Below are 10157 nucleotides of genomic sequence, written 5' to 3'. Positions count from 1 at the left end.
GGTGGTAGGGTTGCTCTTGTTACAGAGTGATAGATGAATTAGACCTGTGGCTCAAAAGGCCAAGTATTAATTACTTAAGTAAGAAAACAGCAGAGCACTGTTGATGTGAAGCTTTCCATATCTGTTGTCCTCACCATTCTGGTTCTGTGTCCCTTCCTCGCCCTTTTGCCCATCAGAAAGTACACAGATGCTGTAAATCTCCCAAATTACTAGCATTCTTCTTACCTTCCCACTGCTGCAGGATTCAGTGCCTCATTCCTCAATTATGGTCTCTTCTACATTCTTCATTTCAAACCAGATATTGAACTACTTCTGCTCCTGGCAGGTCTTCAGCTTGTTTGGAGGCTGTGTGTGCTATTGTATATGCATAAATCATTTGAATCTGTTCAAGATTCTCCTGGGTTGTGTTTCAGGTATGTCTCCAGAGGAGTTTATCAAAACTCCATTCCAGGTCATAAACTCATTTTTCAGTGTTTGTGTAATTAACTGCACAGCAGACATGATGTATCTAGCACAGGGCAGGTGACAACACCCATGTGAAATGAGAATTTTCTAATCAAAATGTGAGTAATCGCAGTAAAATGGTTATGGAGCATTTGGCAGTGTTGCTTTCCATATTGCTGAAGCTGAATATTAAAAAGGAGACTTGATATCTCGTCTGGACAAATTGGCATGATTTGGGCATTTTTACAACTCAACAGTCCCCCTTGAAGATAAATGGAGGTGACTGCAAATGCAAAACCTGGCTTGATTGCTCTGTTCATATATAGTATAATCCCACTGAAGTCAAAGGCAGATTACTCACCTGAATAAAATTTCTGGGTCAGGTTCCACATTTGCATGAATGAATATGTGTAAAAACAAGAATTTGAATTTCCAGGATTCTATAATAATTATACTCAGGTAACACTTCTATCTTCCCTTTTAAAATTCTAAAGAGTCTTTTTAATGTGGAACACCCAAGGTGAAGTACTTCACTTAGCCAGACAGTGTCCTAATTTTCAGTAGTGTGTGAAGGAGAAGGTTCCTCCAGGCAGTGTTTAGTGCACCTACCCAAACTTCTGCTCTCACTGCCTCTCAGAGGACTCCATTCCTCTCCACGTGCTGGAGGGGAAACCTCAGAAGATGTTTAGGTGGCAATAAAAGGCATTTCTGCCCAGGTTCATTGAATGTTCTCCCAAGAGAACAACAGAGAAAATAGTTTGAACCACAGCACTTATGTTTCACTGTTGGGTTTTTTCCCCTGTTGTTCATACTGCCATCCTTTCTCTTTCACCTTATTTATCCTTTTTCTGTGTAAACTTTTTCCCTCCTGACAAAGTGGTGATTTCAGCTTCGATGTAATTTCTAGCATATACTGGTTTCTGGTGCACCTATTTATCAAGGCTTACTAAGCAATGGAAAAGGATATTTAAAAAAATCAGTGTTTGCATGACAACTTATTCATTAGCTTAAAAGCTTATTCATTCACCAGTTTGACCACTTCTGAACTACTACTAGCACATCATATTCACTTTCTGGTTCATGAAGGAAGAAAATGGAGACAAGTGGGCTATGTTCTCTGTGCGATCACAGTGCACATTGGTGGCAGGAGGCTGAACAAAAGTTCAAATCCATCTCTAATGGATTCCTTTAATACAAAAAACTGCTTTACATGTATCTGTGTGAGGGCTGCACTGTACACACAGAGGTCAGAGCCAGGAAGGCCAGGAAGAGTCAGGCTGAAGCATTTGGTTTCCTTGGACTGTTTTCTTCTTGTGTGTCTGCAGTGGCCGCTGTGCTACCATGTACCTGTGTAACCCATCCCAGGAAACACGGATGTTTCTCAAGCACCACTATCAGAAGGGAAGCAAACTGTCATCCTACTCCAGCTGCTTTATTTTACTCCAGCACAGAAAATGCTGGTGGGGAGGGATGCTGTGTAAGAAGCAGTGCTATACTGCTCCCGTAAGATGTTCAAAAGTAGGCTCATTCTTCACAACTAAAATTACAATTTGCCTCTTTTTAAGATTGTCATTCTCACAGTTATCCTCTGCATACATCATTTTAGTTAGAACTAAGTAACTTTGGATGGTTGAGGTGGAGACTGGATCATGCATGAGAGGTTCCTACAGGAGAGGAGGCACAAAGTCCCTTGGGACCTCAATGAAAATCTCTGTGGCCATTTCAGTAAGTTGCTTTGTTACCAAACCTCCTCATTATTAAGCTAGTTACCCAGCTCAACCATCACTCCATTTCTGAATTGGCAAATATTTCTTTTAGAGCAAAACAGATGTATAGTACCTGCCACTTAAAAGAAATAAATCCACAAATAGCAAAATACAGGAAAGTGTTTGCTGAGCACCAAAGCTTTTGTGTCAGAAAAGAGTTCAAGAAAACTAGGATATACATAGTACTCCTGCTTTCTTGCAGGTTTTCTGATGCAAATTTGAATTACGATATTGAAGGTGACTGTGGAGTTTGGGTAAGTGCCTGCTGAAGTTCTCTGATGTGGTATAAATGGCCTTGGATGATCAAAATCTGATCCTCATGCATTATATTGACTCCATTTCTGGTTTTGGGAGTATATGAGCTGCATGAACCATTCAGGAATAAGAACCAGTTCACTCAAATGGTTCTCTCTTAGTTACACATCAGAAGTCATGTAGTTTCTCCATTTTCATACATAACCTTAAATGGGTCAATAAACTTTATATTTTTATGAGTGTATTTGATTTTTTCATGGGGAGAGGTCTTAAATATCAAGATACCTGAAAAATTATTAGACTAAGAACACAGTGGTTTTGTAAGGTTAATTTTATTTAAATACAATTCAGATGCTTACTTGACACCTTAAGAATTTCTGTAGAATTTTATGCAAAGCAATGGGATTGAATATTCTTAAAATATCATAATAATCTGCTTGTGCTTTCTTTACTGTTCTGTGAGCCACTCACTGGAAGTGGTGAAAAACCTTTTCTGAATTTATTGCAGATGACCTCTGGTTCCAGGTTCTTCCTCAAGAAAAATTGTAAGTTCTTAATCAAACTGAAAGATTTTAAGGTAAACCGAGAAGGACAAAGAAAACTGCTCCACCAAGGCCAGAAAGTGAACCCACAGGAGTTATCAGAATGGTTGTAATATATCCCCCATTGAAAACTGGAGGTGTGGACTATTCTTAATTTTCATGTGATGCATGTTAGCTCACCTTTGTTTACCAATCCATCATGGACACTGTAGAGGACGATTACACATAATAATACATGTTTAGAATATGACTGATGCTTGCAATTGGCTCAGTTAGTAGCATGTCCCCTTGTTTCAGCTGGTTCTCTGAGCATTGGGGACCCATTTTTAAACCAGAACACTTCTGCTCACTTTCCCAATACCTTTGGAAAGTTCCAAGAGTGTCATTCAGAGTGCAAAGACAGTCAGCTCTTGACGCTGTGGCTTGGCTGGGTGCTGGCTGACCACGGTCACTGAAGTGTTTCGGTGTGGTAAGGCATCAGGAATCCAACCCAGCAGCAGACACCTTGTGGTTTTTTGGTGGGCAACCATGCAGAAATGTCACTCAGTGGTGCAAGGATAAAGTGAGGACAGCTCTACCAGCAGGGAGGAGGGAGCTGGCTTGTCACCTGAAGGGGAAACATGGAACTGCAACCTATACAGGTAGCTACTGTGTGGTTTCCCACACCCAGAGGAGATATGTACTGCTGGTGATATGAACTTCATGCTGTCCATTGAGAACCCTGTTTATCAGCATGGGGTATCAGCTTTAAAAGATCTGATGCCTAAATGAAGATATAAGATGTCTGTGCATTATCGTAACAGAAAAAGTCTTATCTTGCACTACAGGTAAATATTACTGCCACAGTGGACTGCATTTTTAGGAAATCTGAAGAGTGGATAGAGTGACAAGCTTATTACAACTACATGTGTATGTAGTTTTACACTTTTGATTACACAGATTCTGCTGAAGCGAACCAACATCAGCTAAGTTTGTTTGCTGGTATGACATATCCTTTCCTTCTCTTCAAGTCTTGTGTATGTAGAACTGCAGCACTGAGTATAGGACCTTTACTTCCAGGCAATGCTAAATAAAGTCAGCCAAGAAAGTTAAGGTAAAACAAGTGAATTTGGGATGTGAATCCAACTTCCGTAAATTAAAATGCACTAAAAGGCTTCTGTGTGGTTTAGTTCCTCCTGGTGTAGTGCAGCTGTAGGCTGTAGAGCTGTTCAAGGCCTGAGCTTACTTCTTGGGATTGGTTGCTGTTAAAATTAATGAACTTTAGAAAAACCCCAGGAGTGAGATAAAAAAAGTTGAAATGCTCTAATTGAACACTGAAAGGAAGAGAAGAATGTCTTACCAAATTACTTACCTAGGTATAGTATATTTAGTTGGAAAGGATACAACGTTGCTGAAATAATGTCTCCTTCTCCAGTTCATAAAACTCCTAACAACAATGGCACGTGCCTAAAAGGTATCTTGGAAGCTGAATTCAGTGTGAAAACCATGGATAAATCAGGGCAGATATTCCTGAAGTGATTCCAAAGTAAACGTATATATTTACATATTTTATTAATGTTTTACTAATATTTATTAATATGTTATCCTTGAGAAGAGATGGCTTAGGTGGGATCTTATCCATGCCTATAAATACAGGAGGGTGCAAAGAAGACACAACTGGTCTCTTCTCACTGGTATCCAGGGAAGGGTAAGAGGCAGTGGGCACAAATTGAAACAAAGGGAATTCCATTAAACAGAAGAAGAAACTTTTGTCCCGTGGGGGTAATCAAACACTGAGTCAAATAGGAAGTGGAGTCTGTGTCTTTGGAGAGAGTTCAGTATGCAACTGAATATGGCCCTGAGCAACCTGCTACCTTTTGGACCCTGCTTTGAGAGGGGTTGGACCTGAAGATCTCCAGAGGTCCCTTCCCACCTTAGCCTTCTGTGTCTCTGTGTAGGCATGATGCTGTTAGCAATCTTCTAGGGAAGAGATATGAACAAAATTTTAGTGTCTAGAATTTCCTCTGCCATCATCTTATTTACAGAACTCAATGCCTTAATATGGGGTTTTAATTATTGAGTTATTCTTTCTGTGATGCAGCAAAAAAGGTGATTCAAATGTAATCTTTTGAATATTAAAATGAGAAATTAAAATGTTATGCCACCATTTTTTTTGTAGAATTCATGTTCAGTTGTCAATGATCTGGTCATTGGTGTTATCTTTTCTCTGCAAGAAGTATGACCTTCAGATGTTCACTGATTTTTCATTTTGGATGATTTATGACATATTCCTTTTGACAATATGTACACTCATCTTGCTAGTTCCAGGATAGTGTAACATGATAGAAATGGAGTGGAACCATAAATGACTTAGAAAATTTCAGTAGTTTTTGCATTTTTCCCAAACTGGCTTGTTTGACATCTCTATTCCAATATTTCGACTTTGCTCTCTTGCTAAACAACCCAGATGTTCAAACACCAGTTAAAGAGAAGCTGTATCCACTTAATGGAAGCGTGCAAAGATCCATAACACTGGAAAGAAGTGGAACTTCCCCTAATTTAGTCTACTGTCTATATTTATCACTGTTCATTTGCTATGTGCCTTCCCTCCCACCCCAGCTGCCACCTCACAGATGGCATTCCCAGCAAAAGAAACAGTTCGGATTCAGTACACTGTCATCTGGAAACGTCAGCAGATGACAGGGAGAGGGGAGGAAGAGGAGGGCTAGCTCTACATTTTTTCAGGACAAAACTTGACTTCAAATTCTACTCAGTCACCACAGAGTTCTGGGGATTACTGGGGTGATGTGGAGTGGGGTGCACAAAGGGAGCAAGAAAGAGTTTGATACAGTGCATATAGTGACCTTTGTTATGCTCTGAGGCTTGCTGGATAAAAATTTCCATACTGTGCAGTTATTTACTTCTGTCTCTATAACAGCTTTAATTTATTAAAGGACTTAAAAAAAAAAAAAAAGAGGGTTTTGTTTGCCCTAGAAACCAAGTGAAAACAATGAGGAGGAAGAAGGCATCTCTGCAAAGTTGACACTATTAAGCCCAGGCACAAAGTGGAACGCTTGCAGTGCCTATGAACAGATGTTTAATGACAAGCAAATAAAACAATAATCCTTAAGCAATGATTTATTTCTGGTTTAGTTTTTTAGTGCCTTTTACTCAGCCCTTTCATATTAGTCACTTCTATATGCTTTTAGTGTTGTATGCTGGCCCAAGTGTTACTGACAAAAACGTGATGGGCCTGGAGTTTGATACAAGGAAAAAGACAGGGCAAGTTTTTAGATTTAAGGATAATGTAGCCACAGGTGTCCAGTATTTGTCTTCTGAAATTCAACTTTCAGATGTCACTAACTATCCTAAATTCTCATTCTGAAGGCTGAAGTCTCAAAAACTTGTGTGCCTCAGAGTGAAAAGTTTCAGATACTGTATTATTTTGTTGAACAAGGCTAAGGGAAAAGGTTGCTGGGCTTGGCATCTTAAAAACATTCTTGCAGCTGTTGCTCTGGGGAGCTGTGGTACCTTCATGTGTTGCAACGAGGGCTCAATATTCAGTACATTTTAACAGCAGGAGGGGTTTTGGCTGCCTTGTGAAAATTCATTCAAAATAGCACTCAGAGTACAGGCTTCTGAGAAATACCCACTCATAAACACACAGAAGATGCTCCCCAGCTGCAGTGGGGTCACTGAGGCACCCAGCCTGAGAGCAGAGACAGATGTCCTTTTCAGTGACTCAAACTAGAGCACTCTAAGCAGGTATTGGCCCATCTGCTCCCATATCTCAGATGTCGTGGCTGATTATCTGAACACTCGAGCTCTGTTACAGTGAAAATTCAGGGAAGCGGTGCCCTTCACTGACAATGACATCTTAACAGCCCCCAGCTGCTCATTCCCAGCCTATGCCCTCCTTTAGCTCTTGTAAAATTGTTTATGGGGCCAACAACCCGGATCCTGCCCTGCCACACTCCTCAAAACGATCTGATTATTTTTAGCCTGAACTGACTCTCACACCCGGTTCAGGGCAGGGATGACTGTGGTTAGATTTGCTAGAGGACAGCTAGCTGTTTGTGCCCTGCCATCAGGGAGATGGTCTTTTCCAGGCCCTGCATTTTCCTCTTGCTTTTTAAGTGCAGATGACATGAGGAGACCCAACTGTGTTTGTACACGTTCTGCAGTCACGAGAGCAAGGGGAGCAGCTGAGGGCTGGCATCCCGCCCTGCTGAGGGCAGGCAGCTGCAGCTGGTAATCCCCTGGACTGCCACTGCAGGGCTTGATAAAGCTGCTCTGGCAGAGCACATCAGGCTCTTTGCTTGCTCTCCTACCACCCTAAAAGCTAACTAAGCCTTAATAAGGCTTAAGTATAAAGTCGAAGTCTCTGCTGGTGCCACGAGCACTTCATTATGCCCAAGAAACGTAGCAACATTTCTATTTTGCACCACCAGCACAATTCTTCATTGAGCAGGAGGAAAATTTTCTCAATGTGGTTGGGTAAAATCCCCGGAATTGGAACCAGAAAACACAGGACTATGTGACTAGATAATCAATCTGCTTTCTAATCATAACCCAAAGATCTCCCGTTGTCACTTGGACAGGTCACTTAGAAACACAGGTCTGTGTTTGTAACCAGAAAGTCGCTGCACTAGAAATAGATGGATTTTTTTGAAAGCAGTGTAAAGGTACTTCACAGTCTTTGTGCATTGTGAAGAGTTTCTATGTGGAAAGAAGTTTGTAGCACTGGTGCTAGTGCTGCTTTCTCCATGTAGTCCATAGATTCAGGAGGTCTGTGAGCTTTTTACGAAAGATCTGTGCAAATTTACCTATGAAGAGTCAGGGAGTTTTGATTTGCTACCTAAACCTGAGCCGTTTCACTAGGAAGAAGAAGAAAACGAGGAGTCTGCTGACAGCTATGACTGAAAGACACTGATTTGGTGAAGCATTCATTTGTGGTATAAATGACTGCATGCTAATTTCCCAGGCAATCTAGCATGTGTGTCCATAATGGGTTTACTCATCTCCTGGGTTCTCAAGGTGGTTTCTCTGTGACCTGAATTCTTGGGATGCAAATAAAATTCTCAGTGAATTTAGGTAGTACATGACAAACCTTGTAAGCAGGAGAAATCTGTGGATTAGGTGAATATATGGAGTTTGAATAGGCATATAAATTTTTTTAAACATTGAATGATGATTTTAAAAACAAACAAATAAACAAAGATCCCAGGAAACCAAGCTCCAATTCTTTCTCCTGTCTAATTAAATTTTACGACCTCCCTTTTTAAACAGCATATGGGACACAGATTTCCTAGTCAGCTGGGGATCAGTTAGATACGTGTCTGCGTGTTATTCAAGTTCCAGCTGATTAAGCCGTTGCGTATACCAGAAGTTTCTTGTGATATTTGTACAGACTGTCACAGACAGCAAAGTTAGCTTGGAGCTTTTTGACAAAATGAGTTTCATCCAAAAATGCCTCTATTTTTCTTAGCCAAAACTTTGTCAGAAGTAGGTCAAATCAGATTTCAAGGCCATGAAAAATTAGTTTTTTATAAAGCAAGATTTTGACATATCAAATTAAAAATTTTGGTTTTCCCTAAAATGGCTTTTAGTTATAAGACATAAGTATAGTTGAAATGCTTTGAAAATCATCTAAATGAAGTATTTCTATTGACATTTAGGACATTAATAGTAGTAGTAGTAGTAGTTAATAAAATTTGTCAAGTTTTTGATTATTTTGTCACAGTTTAAGAAAGACAGCTTTCCGGAAGGTTGGAAAGAGTCCAAATCCCATCCTAGTTCAGCCCATTATATGGTAGAGATCTGAAACCAAAACTTAGTAGAAGAGAATGACGGAGAACACATAAGTGTACTCAGGAAAAAAAAGGAATGAGGTATTCTTGTTCTACTTGCCCTTCACATCTGCTGCCTAGTCTTTAATCATTCATTAGCAGCTTTAGTTCTGGTACAATTCTTATCAGGTATCTATTCCTACAAGTGAAGCATAATAGTAATGAATAATGGGGATACATTATTTTAGCAACTGTTCCTGATTCTGTTTAATGACTGAATACAAAATGGCTTCTCTTCCTTCTAATGTGGCTATTTAATTTCGATGTACTATGGATAACTGCTTACAGAAGTCATTCCTTAAAACAACAGGAAACTTTTTCATGTTTACATATCTCATACAATAACAAAATACCTTTTGTATTTTTCTCAAGTTTATACAGAAAGCAACCTATTGTGTTCACTATGGATCATTAGGGAATTGCATTACAAAAGCAAAATTCTCTCTCAGTGTATGTCATGAAAGAAATTGCTGGCTAACTTCAGGTTATGATGTTTGCTAAATGACTGCAGTTTTATTTCAGTGGTTGAAAATGCAAAAAAAAAAAATTCATTTTAGTTCAAAGCAAAGCGTTTCCTATGAATTATAAAGTTTAAATTACTTGACGCAGTTATTTGACCTAGAAATTGGAGTGAAAGAAAGTTTAGGTGGGACAACTAGAGGTGAGCAATTTAAGTCTCACTGTGAAGAATTGTAGAAGAAGCATGTACCATCAGGGATATTTTCTTGAGTGTATGGGAAAAAGGGAACAGGTTTCAGCTGAGGCTTGTACTGAAAACGATCCATGAAAATGAAAGCTGCAGGTCCCACAGCTTCCTGGCCTCACTTCGTCGCTGTACTGTGTAGATCCTAGAAAACCCCCTGTGAGAAAAGGGCTGCAGGAAAGGGGGACTGCAAACCCTGCACCATTGCTTCTCTTTTCTCTCTCCCTTTTGGTAGAGGTTGGTGCATGGAAAGCTCAGTTAATGGTCAATTGACAGTCTCATGTGCAATGAGCTCACTGAAAACTGCTTTGTCAGGCTGGATTTCCAATTTTGCTGTGTCAGCCAACATGGAATGTTCTGGGTGGGCTCTCAGCTGCTGTGCCTTGTTATAGATCTGCAGAAGTGGGTGAATCCCGAGTAATTCACACTGTGTAAGGATTTCTTTAACAGAATGAATATGAAAGAACATTTTGTATTTAAACATTTTTCATGACAGAGGACTGACATGACCAAGACCATTTTATTGGGTTACATAGCTATATTACCTCAGTTATTTTTTTTATAAAAAAAGGCAGATAATGTTAAGTTTCTATTGGTTTTGCACTTCTGTATATTAATA

General features: G+C 39.8%; 1 long non-coding RNA gene across 13 annotated transcripts in view; it reads right to left on the bottom strand.

The window, feature by feature from the left end:
* Window positions 1-2781: 2781 nt before the first annotated feature.
* Window positions 2782-10157, bottom strand: part of LOC125327895 — a 28034-nt gene continuing 20658 nt past the window's right edge. For 11 of the 13 annotated variants that reach the window (XR_007204433.1, XR_007204432.1, XR_007204438.1 and 8 more), the window contains one exon: window positions 2782-9979. This is a non-coding gene — a long non-coding RNA (uncharacterized LOC125327895). The remainder of the gene's footprint in view (window positions 9980-10157) is intronic. The other 2 variants (XR_007204437.1, XR_007204450.1) reach the window with 2 other exon arrangements.

This window comes from Corvus hawaiiensis, chromosome 1, assembly GCF_020740725.1.
Source record: "Corvus hawaiiensis isolate bCorHaw1 chromosome 1, bCorHaw1.pri.cur, whole genome shotgun sequence".
NCBI classification, from domain to species: Eukaryota; Metazoa; Chordata; class Aves; order Passeriformes; family Corvidae; genus Corvus; species Corvus hawaiiensis.
This window is presented reverse-complemented; position numbering and strand designations above follow the sequence as displayed.